The sequence below is a fragment of the Oryza sativa genome, chromosome 11 (assembly GCF_034140825.1).
Source record: "Oryza sativa Japonica Group chromosome 11, ASM3414082v1".
Taxonomy (NCBI): Eukaryota; Viridiplantae; Streptophyta; class Magnoliopsida; order Poales; family Poaceae; genus Oryza; species Oryza sativa.
The window spans coordinates 8,975,259-8,992,131 of record NC_089045.1 but is presented as its reverse complement, the minus strand read 5'-3'; the positions used below and the strand labels follow the sequence as shown (position 1 = coordinate 8,992,131).

The following is a 16,873-nucleotide window of genomic DNA, read 5'->3' as shown; positions in this document are numbered from 1 at the left end:
TCACACTTTGAAAACTTATTAAATTTAGTTAAATTTTGTAGGAATGAATTATTATATAGCGAAGCAACTTTGTACAAATTTTTGAAACATTTATATATGTGAAGTCATTTTAGGTCGAACCCCTTTAACTTAGGTTCTAATGGTTTGATCCGTTTGATCCATTTATATTTTTGGAGCGACCCTATAAATTCGTTACAAATTCGTTAGGATAAATTTACGGATATGTTTAGTGAATAAATGTATCAACCCTAACCATTCCCATCACGAGATGCAAGCAAACCAACCAAGAACACACGTACGTGTGGTAGTACTGTATTCGGAAAGCTCTTTCAGTTCGTTGCCGCCTCACGACGTAGGAGTACCGGAGAACTGCGCATATAGTAAATAGTCAAAACCGAATAAACTGGATAACTAATAATCGGATCATGAAAAACTATATGTAGGCTAATTAATGATTGTGTGCTATTAAATCATTGTTTCAAACATAGTATATATATATAGATGCATTCACTACAAGAAAAATGCTTTGTAGAGACATTTTTCTAGTACTATAGAGACACTTTTCAAATGCCTTTACAATACTATAGAGGCATTTTAAAAAATGTCTAATAAGTGCCTTATGGTGAATTGTCTCTACAAACGAAGAGGCATTTTATAAAATGTCTATAAGGTGGTAGAGGCATTTTCTAGAGACATTAAATTGTACCACAACCATATGAAACCAATGTGAAAATGAGAATAAAATATTTTCTCTTATTTTTGCCAATCCTTGAACTCATGATCTCTTGAACAAATCATTCTTTTCTTCAAGGCACTAACCAACTCAACCCCATGTCATTCATTGTATATGTTTATGCCTTAAGTTACTTATATTTAGCCATTTATTATACTTTTATTGTAAGAAGTGTCTCTTCAGAGTTTAAAGTGTCTCAAGCAAATGACTTTACATGTTAGATACATTTTAAAGTGCCGAAAGAATGTCTCTACAAGATAAAATCTAATAAAATGTGCTGAAAATATTTTTAAAGTGTCTCTAGAGTAAAAATTTTCTAGACAATTTTGAAAGTGCCTCTATAAAGTGTCTCTACGCTATAAAACTCCTGATCTTAGAGGCAATTTGCAAAATGCCTCTACAAAAGTGTCTTTATATAATATTTTTGTTGTAGTGATTGTTTTTCAAATATAGTATATATAGATGCAGGTAACCAGCCCATAAACACATGTGTACTCATCCATATAAATGTTCACATGTATACCCTTATAAGCACATCTGAAAGACTAGAGAATATGACATATATTAAGATTCACATGTCTCGGCTTTCCTTGTCAAAAGTAAATATGTAACTAGAATATGAAAACATGTATTTTTTGGAATATGTGATAATGGAATGGGCAAACGATGGGTATTGAACCTGTGCATGTGAATTCACAATCCACTACCCCTATGAACATCTCCAAAGGTTAAGCCGATTCTACCACCAGGAACCTGATCAATTTTTTTTTAAAAAAACTAGGATAGACAGCCTCCCACAATTTCGATCAATACAAATGAGAAGCTACCTGTAACCTATGTTCACAAACTCACCAACTTTACCATTCCCCTTTTCTAGGTGCCATCCTACCATGGTTAGGGGAGGTGACTAGCAGTTAAGTCTTTTTTTTTTCTAGACTACTACCATTACAAACACAACCTACCAAAAAGATTGTTCTCAACAGCTACTTGGCAAAAACACCCATGTTACATTCAGCAGGAAATCATAATAGTAATAGCAAACCATCAGAAGATATCAACCTCTTTGTTCTTCGAAACATTTAACTATTTGCCACTTTTAAGATGTAGTGCTACCAAAAGTCTATGACATGTGAGCCTTGATGTATCTTTGACATGCGGCGGTCCAATGGCAAATAGTTAATATCTCCTATTCTTTTGTGTTCTAAGCATTAATTGCAGTCTCCTTGATCTGAAGTTCTATCCATGTTGAGCACCATATATCTCATTTCCCACCCATCTTAGAAGCTTGGCATCCTCTTGAAGGTTTTTTTGCCTTTGCCTCCTTGCTCTGCAACATGGCTCAACTGCAGATGTGGTAAGTAATTTGGAAAGTAATTTCAATTCGATCACTAGGAAGAATATTTTAGAAACAAGCCCTCTATTCCGCAATTTTCAGATCGCCATAGTATTGTAGCAATCCCTACAACAATGAGCTTATGAGAAAGTACCTCAATAACTCAAGGAGTGAAAAAACCAGCTGACTCACATTTCTGGGTGGGTCATATGAAAGTTAAAGACAAATTCTTAGGGTTGGAATCTTTTATGATCAATGATGGTAAGCAAGTTACATTCTGGAAAGGTAAATGGGTTCAAAATTCTTCTTTTAAAGAGCAGTATCTATCTTTGTGTAATATTAATCGTCAGATAAGTGCACCAATTTCAACTGTGATGGGTTATGTTCCTTTGAATATGTTTTATTTTGTAGAACATTGGTGGATCAGAATCTTATTGACTAGAATAATTTAGTTGCTAGAATAGTACATATCCACCTTAATGATGATAATGACATATTTAGGTGGAGCCTTCATTAGAATGGTGCATTTTTTCGATCAATGTACTCGGTGTTAATTTTTAATGTGCATATGGAGAGAAAAAAATTACTGTGGAAATAAAAAAATGTCTATCAAAATAAAGATTTTTATATGGTATTTGCTTAAAGTAGTGTTAACCAAAGATAATTTAGCAAAAAGGAATTGGAATGGTAGTAGTTGCTTTTGTTTGCATGAAGAGAATATCCATCATCTATTCTTTGAATGCCATGTTGCTAAATTTCTTTGGAGAATCGTCTTTATTTCCATTGGGTTGCAAATACCACATAATTTTCCTGAAATGTTTGGGGATTGGCTGGTAGCCATGAATTCTAAAGCTAAGAAATATATTTCTGATAGAAGCATTTGATTTATGTTGGGTTCTATGGCTTAGTAGGACTAATATGGCTTTTCACAAGACTCTAACTAAATCTTATATGAAGGAATTATTCAAAGTAACTTATTGGCTTTGGTTCTGTGGCTAGCCTCAAAGGAGTGAAGAGGAAATGGAAGTCATATATGTGTTGCATGCTATAATTTAGAGTTAATATTCATGCATGTTTTCGTCTATTTTGGATGGAGATTTATCAATAGACTTGAACTTTGAATAAGTTGCTATTTTCCATTGGTTAGTGTTGTTGAGTCGGCTTTTTATCTACCTTTGTTTATTTCCAGCGTGTTTAGTCTTCGTGCCAATAACTTTGTAATAAGTGCTTGTAGCTCCAATTGAAGCAAATTCTAGGTTTAATATCCATTATCTAAAAAATGAACCTACTTGCCCTCTTACTGAATTTGTTTACCGTATCTCATTTGCTACACCATAGGCAAAGACACAATTCTAACTATTCCACACAAACCTGGCTAAATGGCAATGGGAAAACAGATGATTAATTGTTTCTTTCTCATTACAAAAATGACATTTACTGTTATTTTTTTCCATCCCCTTTTAATGAGGATATCTTTAGTCAGAATACTGTTTCTAAGAGCTAACCAAGTGAACACTTTAAGTTTTACTGGAATATTAAATTTCCACATCTTTTAGAAGGGATATCCACTTTCCTATGTTTGATAAAAAAATTTGGCACTAGGACAAATTCATAGAAAGTTTGGGCCAAATTTGGAATAAACCAGAGCTTTCCCGTGGAAGCCGGTTAGGCCGCCATTGTGAGGTTGGTCGGACCTGAGGATTGGATAAAAAAACGTTCTGAATAATATATTCAAAGGTTAAACTCTTGGTTTTATTGTTGAATTTTATATATTGTCACGTCCCCTTTTTCGTGTCTTCTATTTTGCTCAATTTTGAAAATTAACGTTCATGTTTATTCGTCTAAAATAGGTTAATGAAAATTTCATAAATGAAAAAGGGTTTAATTTGACTAAATAATTTAATTACGCTGCCCTTTTATTTTATCGTTTGTTAATTGGAGTTATTTAATTTTTATTTGAGTTTTGGAAGTGGAGCTCAATTTGATGAATTCTCCCAAATTCTTAAAAAAAATCCAAAGTCCAAGAAAAACATTTTCCTTTTCCTTTTCCTTCCTTTTCTTTTCCTTTTTCTTTTTCCTCCCTAATCTAGGCAGATGCCTCTTCTCTTTTTTTCTTTGTAACGATCTCCATCTCTCTATCTCCCTCTGATGTTCTGTCTCTCTCTCTCTCCCATTAATTTCACCTTTTTCAATCCCCAATCAATATCCTCCACTAATATTAAAAAAAATGAATCAAACATGATGAGACATTCATTTTCTTTAACTCTTGGTTCTGTATATATCTCTTTCCCTATCCCTCCGTATTAATCTCTCTCTCTCTCTCACTTTCTGTCTCTTTCTGTCTATCTCCCTCCCTGTCATTCTATCTCTGCCATCTCTTCCCATCCCTCTTCCACTAATCAATCTCTTCCCCTTCCTAATTAATTTCTCCACTTGAATGACAAAAATTGAATCAACCTATTGAGCTTGATCTGTTTTTTCCAATTCCCCAGCCACCTCTCCATCTTCTGTCCGTTCACCTCTCCGTAACCGTGCTCCAGCCGCTTCTTCCACTTCTCGCCATGAAAACAGCGCCACAATTTCCAATTCCCTGCAGATCCCTTCATCTCCTCCTTCAGTTTCTCATCTTCAAGGCCAAACGTTGAATCCTCCTCAATTGCTAGACTATTTCTCTAATAGCTGCAGCACCCCTCTTCCTTTCCTCTTTGTTTAACCACCACACCACTGCCCCAGCCATGCCGTGCTGCTGTTGCTGCTGCTGCTGCTTCCGCAACACCGTGCTGCAGCATTGAAGCTCTCCCACTTCGCTTGTACGCCATTGTCCTGCTGCTCGGTACCTCGAGCCGGTGCCATCGTCGCAGCCCGAGGGAGGACGGCTGCCATCACGCCTGCAAGCCGCCTCTCTGCTGGCTGCCGGGAGGTCAAGCCGTTGCCATCGTCTTCTTGTTTCAAACACTGCTACATCATCGAGAGGTCCCTCAATTGCCGGGGATTGGTGCAACGTTGTTTTGCCCATCCACCGCCTCCTGTGCTATCTTTTATCAAGCTGTCCACCAGCGCCGACGATTCTCTGTCAACCACCCGCTGCTGCTGCAACTTCTCCTTTGCGGTAAACACCTGCCCTACATCCACCTCCTTCATCATTTTTTTTCTTCCCAATTTATCGTCCTGTGCGTGCACGTGATCGTGATTCCATTTGCATATCACAAAGCACGTCATCGTTGTCCTGTTTCCAAACAGCCACCAACTAAATGCCATCATCGGTGGTGAACCACGTTGCTCCTTCATGTTCGGTCGCCGTCGCCTGCACGCAGAGGCGCTGCTGCCGTCGTGGAACCAGAGCCGCCCTCTCGCCATCCACTTCGGAAGCCCAAGCCACTGATGCCATCTTCTCCTTTGCTGGAGCTTTGTTGCTTCATCTTCTCTGCCATGGCTGGTAATCCCCTGCACTCCATCCATGTACTGTTTTGTTTCCTCCATTCAAGATCAAAATTTAAATCACTAATCATCAGTTAGCCCCGTTTTCACTGTCCCTCCAATTCTCGGTTGGTTGTTCATCTCCTTTGCATATACCAACGTGAATTTTTTTGAGAATTAATATTATTTTTATGGAAAATCGCAAAAGTAGTGGTCAACCGGAGAAAATCGCGAAAGTAGGTCCCTGTCGAACGGGTGCAGTTCGATAGGGCGCCTATCGAACGGCCAGAGCGCGACTGGCGAGGAGATCGGAAGGCTACCGTTCGACAGGACCTGTCGAACAGCCCCCGTTCGACAGGCAGGGCTGTCGAACTGCCCCTGTTCGACAGGAGGGCTGTCAAACTGCCCCTGTTCGACAGGATATCCGTCGAACTGGCGTAGTTCGACAGGGTCGCGTTCTCCATTTATTTGTAATAAGTTATTTTTTTAATAATATGTAATTTATTTTAGTGTGTAAGAAAGGAAAATATTTTTGTAATGTTATATGTATATGATTTAGGGTTTTGATAATGTTTGGTAAGAAATTGTAGTATTTTTTTGTTGGTTAAAATATTTGAATTATTTAGTTTCATTATTTTTTGTATATTTGAATGATAATTTGTCATGATTCATTTGAAGGATATGCTACTAAGTAATTATCCGAAGAAGTTTATGAAATAGTACTGATAGTACTAAGTTAATCGTAAAATGTTTCTCAAATAGTACGGATAGAACATAAATGACTAAAAGTTTAATACAAATAGATAAGTCAAGGACGATCAGTGCCCTTCGCACGCTTGCTAGGTCCTCCCTTCTTCCTACGCCTAATCTGCTCAGTGGGATATGTCAAATTATCAGGGGGGTGCCTATCTCTAGCTGCCTGCTATGGTGTCATGTCTGGCCCCTGACCGGCCTTCGTCTCCTGCGTCGGCTGTGTGACCTGAGGTGCTGCGTGCCAGTAATCCATCCCTACTTCCCCCTGGGGAGGATCAGTGGAAAAGAAGTCCTCAATGAATGCTGTGCGAGGGGAGTAAGCAGGCATTCCGTGATGCGTCGACGCCGAACCGTACTCATCGTCTGTTTGCACAAGAGGGAGAAACCAAAAAATATGGCGTAGTTAGTAATGATACATATAATTAGAAACTAAAGCGTGTTATTGTTTAAAATGACTTACATGTGTGCTGTGTGTGGCCTTGCTCTGGCGCACGCGGAGTGATATGAAGTCCCCATGCTTGTGTGTTCAACACGTTGTCCCCCGTTGGCATGTAAGGGAAGTGTGCCGACCCAGATGCTCCCTGCGAGAGGTGAACATAAGGCGGAGTTTGGAATACCTGCGGACGTGGTGGTGCCGTGCTCGACGTGGGTACCCCTGATCCGGCTGACCCCCTGGTGTACTCCGGTGCTGGGGTGTGCTGAAAGGAAGGACGACCGTGAGATGTGTGGGCCGCTTCGTACCCGCGACGTGAAGAGGATGGACCACTCCGATCCACGCTGGAACGTCGGGGTAGTGGTGGTGATGGCCGTCGGCCCGATGTCTGCACCACATCTGCCGCGCTCCGACAGGAGACACGACGTAGTAGTGCGGCAGCACGTGCACGGAAGTTGCGAAGGATGCTCGCCACGTCGTCAGGCCTGACGACTGGAGGTCTCGCCTCTAGTCTTTGCAGCAGGGTGTCGGACTCCACGTGAACGTGCTCAACAAATTCCGCCTGTTCCATAAATAATCAAGGCAATTAAAATTATTTAACCAGTTGCACATTTATTGAGAGTATTTAACAAGATGCACATTTGTTAGAAATAATGAACCAGTTGCACATCATTTATAAATACTGAACTAGTTCCACATTTATGTAAGAAAAGGAACTAGTTGAACCAATTGCACATTTATTAGACATACTGAACTACTTGCTAACTTTTTAAAAATATTGAACTAGTTGCTCAAATTCCACAAATAAACACGTACCATTGAGTTGTAAGCTGATCTAGGCTGAGGGGCAAACGTGTCAGTAATCGCTGCCTGGTGGGGGATGGTGCTATCTCCTTGTGGAGGAAAACACCTCCATTGTGTAACACTGCGGTACCAACGAAGGTAAGCTCCATAATAACTCCCATCGTCTGGAGGTGTCTGAAGTGCCAAGTTATTAGCTGCGTGCTCCCACTCTTGTACCGTCGGCTGAACCGTGGTCACAATAACTAGCTCGTAGGAAAGCCCGAGCCCCTTTCTGGAGTACCTGCACAACAACAAATTCACACATCAGAAAAAATGTTGTGCAGTGATTTATTTTAAAAAATGTAGGATTAAACAACTGTGATGTGAACTAACCTATGAAGACTATCAGCCAAAGGACGACCATCTCTCGGAGGGAAGTCCTGATACATGCCCAACTGTTTGAGAACCCTGTGGACATTGTGTGGCTCGACGTGCACGTCCACCACGAGGTGACAAGTCGTCATCCAGAGTTGCATATCTCGCGTGCAAAGATCCGCGAGACCGTGCGGTGCACGATCATTGACATCGTGCTGAGTGTAGGGAGTCCACCGAACACGGTCAGGCGTAAGCTGATCAAAGTCAGCTACAAACTGAGTGTAGACACGACGTGTCGTCCCGCTAACCCACTGCGGCTGTAACAAGTAGTAGTTTTCATTAGTCATATAAGGAAAGTTTGTGAACTAGTATTCATAATGATAACATAAACGAATTTAACAAAAAATACCTCACGGTGTGTCCACAAGGATCCCATAGTGGGACGATCGTCGATGTCATCAACACCAGACCTGTACATCTCTTGCAAACCGTAGTTTGCGTACGAGTCAAGCTGAGGCCTCCCAATGTCAAAGCGCTCGTGCGCCCACAACATAAGTAGCAATGGGCATCCAGGGAGTGAACTTTGCTTGCTGTTCCTCACGCAAGCATCACACAGTCCGGCATATGTCGCCGCAAGTACCGCCGACCCCCAACTGTACTGTGGAATCTCCGCGATAGGTAACTCTGCAATCTGCTCCGCAAAGTGGATGAAGTGCTTGTCCACGGAGTCAGCGTGAGTTCCCGTGAACATCACCCATCCAAACAACCACAACAGGTAAGCGACTAAGTGCCGCTGCACGATCCACTCCTCCTGGTCATCAGGGAAGACATCCTATCGAAACTGATTCAACCAACTTTTCGTAGGCCCGTGCCCATCTGTGAGATCCTCCAGTGCAACAGGTAGCACACCACCAAAACTGGCCAGAAGGTCATCCGCCCATCCAGCATTCACCATTGTTGGGCCAACTGCTGGCCCAGCTATCGGCAGCCCCAACAAATAAGACACATCCTGCAGAGTGGGCACCATCTCTCCAACTGTGAGGTGGAAAGTGTGGGTCTCAGGCCTCCATCTATCCACAAGAGCACTCAGAAGCGCCGCGTCAATGTGGATTCGTTCGGACCTTGCACGTGAAGGCTCGACCAACCGTGCAAACGTCAACAACCCAGCTGCTCTCAGCCTACAACATGACAGAGCGCAAGTTATTAATACATGAAAATATAAACACCTTGTATTAGTAAAAACAATATATTTTCACACACCTTGGAACCCAACGAGGAGGATCAATACGCCAATATTGATCCGGTCCTCGCATCTTTAGCACATTGCAGAAAGTTCCTGTACTAAGACGTCGCGATCGATGGTTCCTATCGATCTCCTTGTCTATCAGCTGCCCATCATATTGATCAGCCATACCTGCAGATCGAAAACTACATTAGTAAATGCACGTGTGGTAACAGTACAGTAAATGTATGCAACATAATTCAAGTAACAAATTTGCATGCCATTTCAATTTAAAATTACAGTACCAGCACACATAGATACAGATAAGAATAGTTCAGTACATTTCAATTTAAAATTACAAGCCCACGACACATATATTATGATATTACAAGTGCAGTGCAGTTCGAAATTTAAATTACAATTCCAATACAAATACATGACGATATTAAAAGTGCAGTGCAGTTCAAAATGAAAATTACAAGGCCATTACAAATAGATTCGGGTAATAAAAGTGCAAGAAAGTTCAAATTAAAATTACAGACGCACTAAACATAAATTGAACGATAACGATCTTCAAAGTAGGGAGTCCACCAAGGATAATAGCGAACTAAGGATTATTTTTCTTCTTCGACTTCCCCTTTGGAACGCGACGAACATCAGCGCCTGTGGCATCTTGCCCTACATTGTACATGCTGCAATCTTTACGGGAATGGTTCTCCCCGCAAAGAATACAAGCTTTCTTACGACGAGAACGATCTTTCACTTCAGCTTCATCCATAAGGTTCTTGATCCTGCGCGACTGGCGACGACCCTTAGTATCAACTAATAAATTTGAGTCAGGAACCCAATTGGCTTGCCCTGGAGGAGGACGAGTGAAATCGCACATGGCACGCCAACCACGCAATTCACCACGCTAAGTTGCCTCCCATGATTCCTTTCTAAAGTAGGGAGAAACAAAAATGTTTCCATCAACACCCCCTTTTGCGGAAACAGCAAGAACATGGGAACATGGCCGATGTAACAGGTAAGGCTTGTTGCAATTGCATTTGCAAGCGTGATACTCTGGCCACAACATGCATTCCAATGTGATGTCAGTAGTCCCAATGCCGACACCACTCTTGTCACGAAGTCGTATCTCAAATAACAACTCTCTATTCCCAGCAGGCCACACTCTGTGGATTCCTCCCTTCTTACTTTTCTCATCCATGTACTGTGTAATAGCGGGGCTATACTTAACACTGGGTTTGCTAAGGTTCAGACTAGCCATGGAATACCTTTTACAGAGATACTTCTGTGTACCCCTCGTGATGCCCTCCAGGATAGCAACAAGTGGTAGAGGTCGTGTATTCTTCATAACCCAGTTATACACTTCAGCAAGATTTGTTGTCATCACACCATACCTCGATCCATCTGTATCGTACAACAATGACCATTTCTCCCTTGGCTCAAATTCTACCCACTCCGTGAAGCACTTCGTGGCCCTTCCACGCTTCCTGCGCCGAGTAATACTTGGTGCTTCATTAGGAATGGGTTCAAGTCCCTCCGGCTCCTCCTGTCTGGCAACTATAGGTTTTTTCCTAACCACTTCCATGTGTGTAGTGGTCAAACGATCCAGTTGATCCCATATGGCATCAAACTTTCTTTGTTGATTCTGCTTGCATAACTTCTTGAATAGGTCCATCAATCTCTTACTCCTGAATTGTCTATAAAAATTAGCCCCAAAATGTCGCATGCACCATCTGCTATGTAAATCTGGCCATGGCACGGACTGTGTGACATCTTCTTGAAGCTTCTGTATCGCTGATAGCAAACCGGCGTGTTGGTCATGTAGAACACACACATTTCGTCTATTTTCAACAACACACATTTTAATGTGCCGCAAAAACCATAGCCAGCTTGATGTGTTCTCGCTTTCAACAAATGCAAAAGCAACAGGAACGACATGGCTATCCGCGTCGACTCCGATCGCGGTTAGAATTGTTCCTCTGTACTTGCCTGTCATGAAAGTGCCATCAACACAGAGCAAAGGAATGCAATTTCTAAAGGCCTCTATCATGCATCCAAATGACCAGAAAGCCCGACGAAGAACATTCTCCCCATATTCATTCACCTCATCGAGAATAGCCATGTGTGTGCCCGGATTTCTTGCCTGCATCACCTCCAATAGTGGGGGAAGATTGTGATAAGAATCCTCATAAGTTCCAAACCTCATCTCCAATGCTTTCTGTTTTGCCCTCCAAGCCTTGTCGTACGATATCTCATATCCGTACTCTTTCTCAACGTCATGCATTATGGTGAAAGGGGACAAAGATGTTTTTCTAACCACCTTTGAATATACCATTTGTGCCACAAATGCCGCTGTCAGGTTTCTGTGCACCAGACGGGTATTCTCCAACAAACACGTATGTTGCTCAACCCTCAAAGCTACCCATAAAGTATCATGTTGTGGCTTGTAACCATGCACTCTCCAAGGACATCCACCCTGTATGCACTTCACGTCATACGTCGTCCTATTTGAAACCTTCACCCTGAACTCACGCTTCTGGACAAATGCCCACCTCTTCACCGCATCTTGTAAGTGACCTTTGTCATGAAACATCTGTCCAACTTTCACCTGCTTACTATCATAACACCAGTGGGCATCTAAACCATCGTTTACCTTCATACGACTCATTGATATGGTCGTCCAATCATCGGGTATGTTAGTTTCGTTGTCCCACAGTGTTGTATCTTCTCCTTCCACTACAAGCGCAAGGTATTCCTCGTTTTCCACTTCCATCTGATCCACTACCGCCTCATTCTCCTCCGCTGCATCAACACGCATAGGCGAATCCGGTTCTTCATCGTCCGAGTCGTTGGCCTCACAATTAGTACCACGAACAATGACCTCTCCTTGTGTATTACCCTCTACTACTTCTTCCCCTCGATCTTGCTCAGTCCGCCAAACATTTTCAGCTTGTCCACCTTCCAACGGAGTTTCTTCCACCACGGCATGACTTGACTCCCCCGATCGATCAACACATGTTGTCTTCTGCACCACTATTGCCAGGCTATAGCCTTTCTCCCTTATTTTACTAACAAACTTCCTCCAACTCCCAGTTGACGCAACCTCCACTACTCTCCACTGCCATCCATGTTGACCCCTCACTGGCCACACGGCATTTATGACAAATTTATCGTGCACTGGATCTACCCCAAACATATTATACAACCACCCTAACACGTCGTTCAAACCCATATGCTCCGGTGCATTCAGACTAGTATCATGGAAGACATATACAGTCAAATCCACCCCACTATCACATATTTGTATAGGAGCATCGCCATAATACAGACGAATGGGCATATCACCTGACATCCTGATAAAACATGACAAATAGTCTCACGTTTAATCATTTAATCATTCGATAATTACCCTATTACAACTTATACTATATTGCCGTGTACTAATTTACAACTATTAGTAACAAACAACTAGTTTAATAATCCAAATAAAATATAACACCTTTGTACCTATTTTAACACACAACATATCAATAATATGTACTAACTAAGAACTAATTTAACCGTACAATTACTTAAATACCTCTACCAACATTTAGCAATAACAAATATGTGCTAACCATACATACTAACATCGAACAATGCGAAACAATCAACAACTCTTAAACCAATTTTTTATTAAACTTTCATATGCATTGTACTTAGGGATTACTAATGTATACCTTAACTTCACTGCTGGAGGGTGTCGCCAACCCTTTCCTCCCGGCCGGCGCCTCCTCGGCCTCCTCTCTGGCCTGCTATCCCCTCCCCTCGCTCCCTCCGGCGCTCACGACGACGAAGTGGCGACTCTCGGCGGCGGCTGGCGATGTGGTCCTCAAAACAAATCGAACTCGCGGCCTGGGTGGATGGGGCTTTAAACCGGCCTGTCAAACGCCCATTGTTCGACAGGGTCGGTGGAGGGCCCTGTCGAACGCCCCCGGTTCGACAGGCCTCGCGGCGCCGGGTGGTGGGCCCTGTCGAACTCCCTCCGTTCGACAGGTGAGCGTGTCGAACGCCAGCCATTCGACAGGGCTTTGTCGACTGCCCGTCGTTCGATAGGTGCCCTATCGAATTGCACCCGTTCGACAGGGACCTACTTTCGCGATTTTTCCCGGTTGGCCACTACTTTTGCGATTTTCCATAAAAATAATATTAATTCTCAAAAAAATTCTACCAAGGTCACTGCCATATTTTTCTGTTGCTCATGCACGCTGGGATCATCGCCTCTCTGCTCCACACTGCTGCGCCCAAGAAACCTGACCAACCAGCAAATCAAAGCTATCATCGCCGGGATGTCGAGCTTTACATCATCATGCTCACTCTTCTTCCATAACCTCTATCACCGTCCTGTTTTTAGCGCTGCCATAATACTTGGGAGGTCGAGCAATGCAGTGGATCAGATCAGCTGCTGCAACGACGTCTCGTGAGTTTCTGCCATTATTGTCGCACGAGCATCTTGCTGCCACAACTCTGACATGGTTGGTAAGCACTTTCACCTCAACCACATTCTGCTTCATTGAATATCAAAAACTAAATCACCATCACCATTCATCGGTTAGCTCTGTTTTCACCATCTCTCCATCTCCCGACTGGCTGTTCATCTCCCATTTCCTCCTCTTTATATATACCAGCGCCACTGTCATCCTTTTCTTTTGTTTGTGCATGCTGAGATGCTCTCTACTCTGACTTCCTTGACCAGCAGCACTGCCCCTCTTCTTTCTTTTTTTTTATTCGTGCACGCCCAGACACCTCGTCTTGCTGCCGTGATGCTACACCGTCGTCTACATCACCACTGTCTCGGGTGAACGAACACCAGCACTGCTGCTGTTTTATTTGCTGCCACTGAACCTGAGACTTCGAGTCGTTGTTGCTGTCTTCTCCTCCCTAGTCATTGCTGGAGCATAGTGTTGTCATGGTCTCCATCGCCATCACGTTCCTATGAATGCCACTGCGGTTGGTAAGCTTCAAGGCTCTAGCAGCACCACTGCTCTTATCCTCCTCTTCCATTGTCTTCCCTGCCTCCAGCACGGTCTCTTGTCAAGTTGCTATTGTCTGCCGGTGAAACCACCTCACCGTTAACGATCCGCCGTTCCTACCACTTGTCTGCTGTGGTCATCACGGTTCCATTCCTAAATCACTGCACCGACATCCCTGTTTTCTACACTGGAGTAGTCCATGCCATGTGGCTGCCACTACTCGTCTTTCCCCTACTACTCCATGTCTCCCTGCCACCAAGAGGTCGAGCTCCACCATGCCATCGCCTTGCCGCTGCGCTTCAACTCCATAGCCTTCACCACCGCTGCTGCTATCTTTCATGAACCCGACGTCGTCTTCTAGCCTGCTGTGCTTTTGATTCACCCTACTTCAATCCGGTGCTTCATTGTTGTCACGTTCATGAGATCCATTTTGTGTGGCACCACGTCACATGCGTCTTGGTCAGGCTAGCATCCTAAAACCCAAAACCAATCAAGTCATCTATCTCAACAAATAGATCTCAGCCATCCACGTAATTGGTCCACAACTCTCCTCCTTGTAACCAATTAACCGTAGGTCATCCTACCGGCAAGTGGACCATGCCCGCCAGTCCGTCAAATATAATCCTTTAGGTTCAGAAATTCCAGAGAATATTTTCTAAATATTTCTCTTTCTTTATTCATGGTTTTCCAATAATTCAATCTTCCGGAGGTCACATCTCTTTCATCCAAACTCCGATTCGGCCCATTCTTTTTCCTAAATTCTTCTAAAATTGAGCTCTACCTCCTGATTTAATTGGTTATTTCATTTGTTGTTATTTTGCTGCCTTTTCTTTTTGTTTATTTGTTTTCTCCTTTTTGCGATCGTGTAGACGTTGTTGCTGAGGAGGTTGCTGTTGCAGGTGAAGGTTCAGTCTGAAGATCCTGAAGATCCCGTGGGTAAAAGCAAGTGTACCCTTGAACATGTTGATCCCAACTTTAAAAATTATCTTGTTTTAAATTATATGCATTGTTTTGTTTTACAAATTATTGTGTGGGTAGTTATAACCTACTTGTTAATTATTCCATGCCTTGAATTATTGTTGATTATCCTTGATTATTTGTCACCTAGACTGTATGAGAGTCAAACATGGGGTATTGGCTCAGGGTAGTAGATTTGCTTAGCCCTGCTCACACTTTTACAAGGCAAAATATAATATTGACTAATGATCTACTTATCACTGTTTTTTTATATAAACTGTGTGGTTGTGTGCTATCTTCTTGGTGGCATGTGTTGCACCGTGTAGTAATGATCTGGTGGAAAATGTTTTAGACCAGGGCGATGGTGGATCTGTGTGAACCTAGGAGGTAAGCCATCTGTATGCGTGCTTACTGTTGACCTATGTGGTCGATTGAGCTATGTGCTCCATTTTTGCTGTGTGCTTGAGGTCCTTAGTTTAGGCAAGTCGCCCTGGTCAGATAAGGACTTCACTTCGTGCGCCATTGATCTGAGTCTTACCGTGCAACCACATGTCCTCATGGGAAGGACCTAGCTTAGTACACTACTTAGCTTTGGCACCGACGGCCCAGGTGGCTAGATGATAGGTTTTTGGATTGTACATGGGACCTTTCACCTGTGTGGTGATGGGAGGACCGCCCATGGGGAAGCCGGTGTTAGGGTGAGGTAGAGGAAACGCTTTGTTACTCTTTGGTGTTTAGCGGCACCGAACTGTATCTCGTGGGTAAAGTTGTACAACCTCTGCAGAGTGTTAATCTATTCGAATAGCCGCGTCCTCGGTTATGGACATGCTCGGTGATTTCACATGAGGGGTAGATTTGTGAAAGTTTTACTTTTGGGAAAGAGCTGTGTGCAGGATAAATTAATGAATATAGCTGTGTGGTCCTGTGTGGACGCAATATCCTTTTTGGGTTGGTTGGTTGGTTAAAAATACCGTGATTGCAAATGTTGTTTAAATTAAATTTGTATCCATTTATTGTATTTAAGTTCTCAAATGCCTTTATGCAAATGAACCCTAACCTTCCTTTGAAGCCATGTATCATATATTGCATATTCCCGTACACTTGGGAGTACTTTATGTACTTACCCTTGTTGTCTCACAAAATTTCAGAGAAGGTCAGTTGTTTCCAGAAGTTCTGTTGCTGAGGATGTCGAATAGGTTGCGTGCCACAGTCGATTGTCTCATTGGTGCCTCTCGATTCTTTTTCCGCTGCTTATCTTTGTTTGGCCCTGTGTGGAAAGAAATTGTAAAATCTGGTCATAAGACCAATGTAAAATTTATATTTGTTTCCTATTTATTAACATAATTGTGATGTGGTTGTTGTTGGTATTTCTTAATGACATTACTAGAAATATAATTCCCAGCAATGGCACAGAAATACTTCTGGTATATTATGGTTACAGAGTTCATCCGCAAGCGCACGGATATACCATTGTAGCATTTCACCCGAGAGTATTTCAAGGATATCGTATTTATTTTATCCCGTGGGAAGATCATGTAGAGAGAACTTAACTAATAATTTATATATTACTTGTGATAATCATATTCTAAGAAGGGGTTAAGATAATCCATGGGCAGAGTGACACACAAGCATTTCTACTCATCCTCATAATAAATAATCTAAGCTAGGTGGAAAGAAAAGAGAAAGGCAATCTATTCCTATACTTCTAATATACATAGTATACATACATTCTAGTCAACTGATATACTAGCTAATACCCTCCATCCGATGCCCTCCTGGTACTTCGAGAAGCCACCCCTGATTATCGAGTTCCTTACGACAGCCCGTCATGACCATCCAACCGGGGCTA

The 16,873-nt window shown here is 42.5% G+C and overlaps 1 long non-coding RNA gene across 7 annotated transcripts; it reads left to right on the top strand.

Moving 5' to 3' along the window:
- The first annotated feature begins 4,381 nt into the window (after window positions 1-4,381).
- LOC9271718 (uncharacterized) lies at window positions 4,382-16,451 on the top strand. 7 transcript variants are annotated; one of them, XR_010737889.1, is made up of 5 exons: window positions 4,382-5,175; window positions 5,307-5,502; window positions 13,449-13,573; window positions 14,937-15,003; window positions 16,173-16,451. It is a non-coding gene; the product is annotated as an uncharacterized lncRNA (long non-coding RNA). The 7 variants fall into 7 exon arrangements; XR_010737887.1 differs by having other exon boundaries at window positions 5,307-5,643; window positions 13,270-13,573; XR_010737886.1 differs by lacking the exon at window positions 13,449-13,573.
- The last annotated feature ends 422 nt before the right edge of the window (window positions 16,452-16,873 follow it).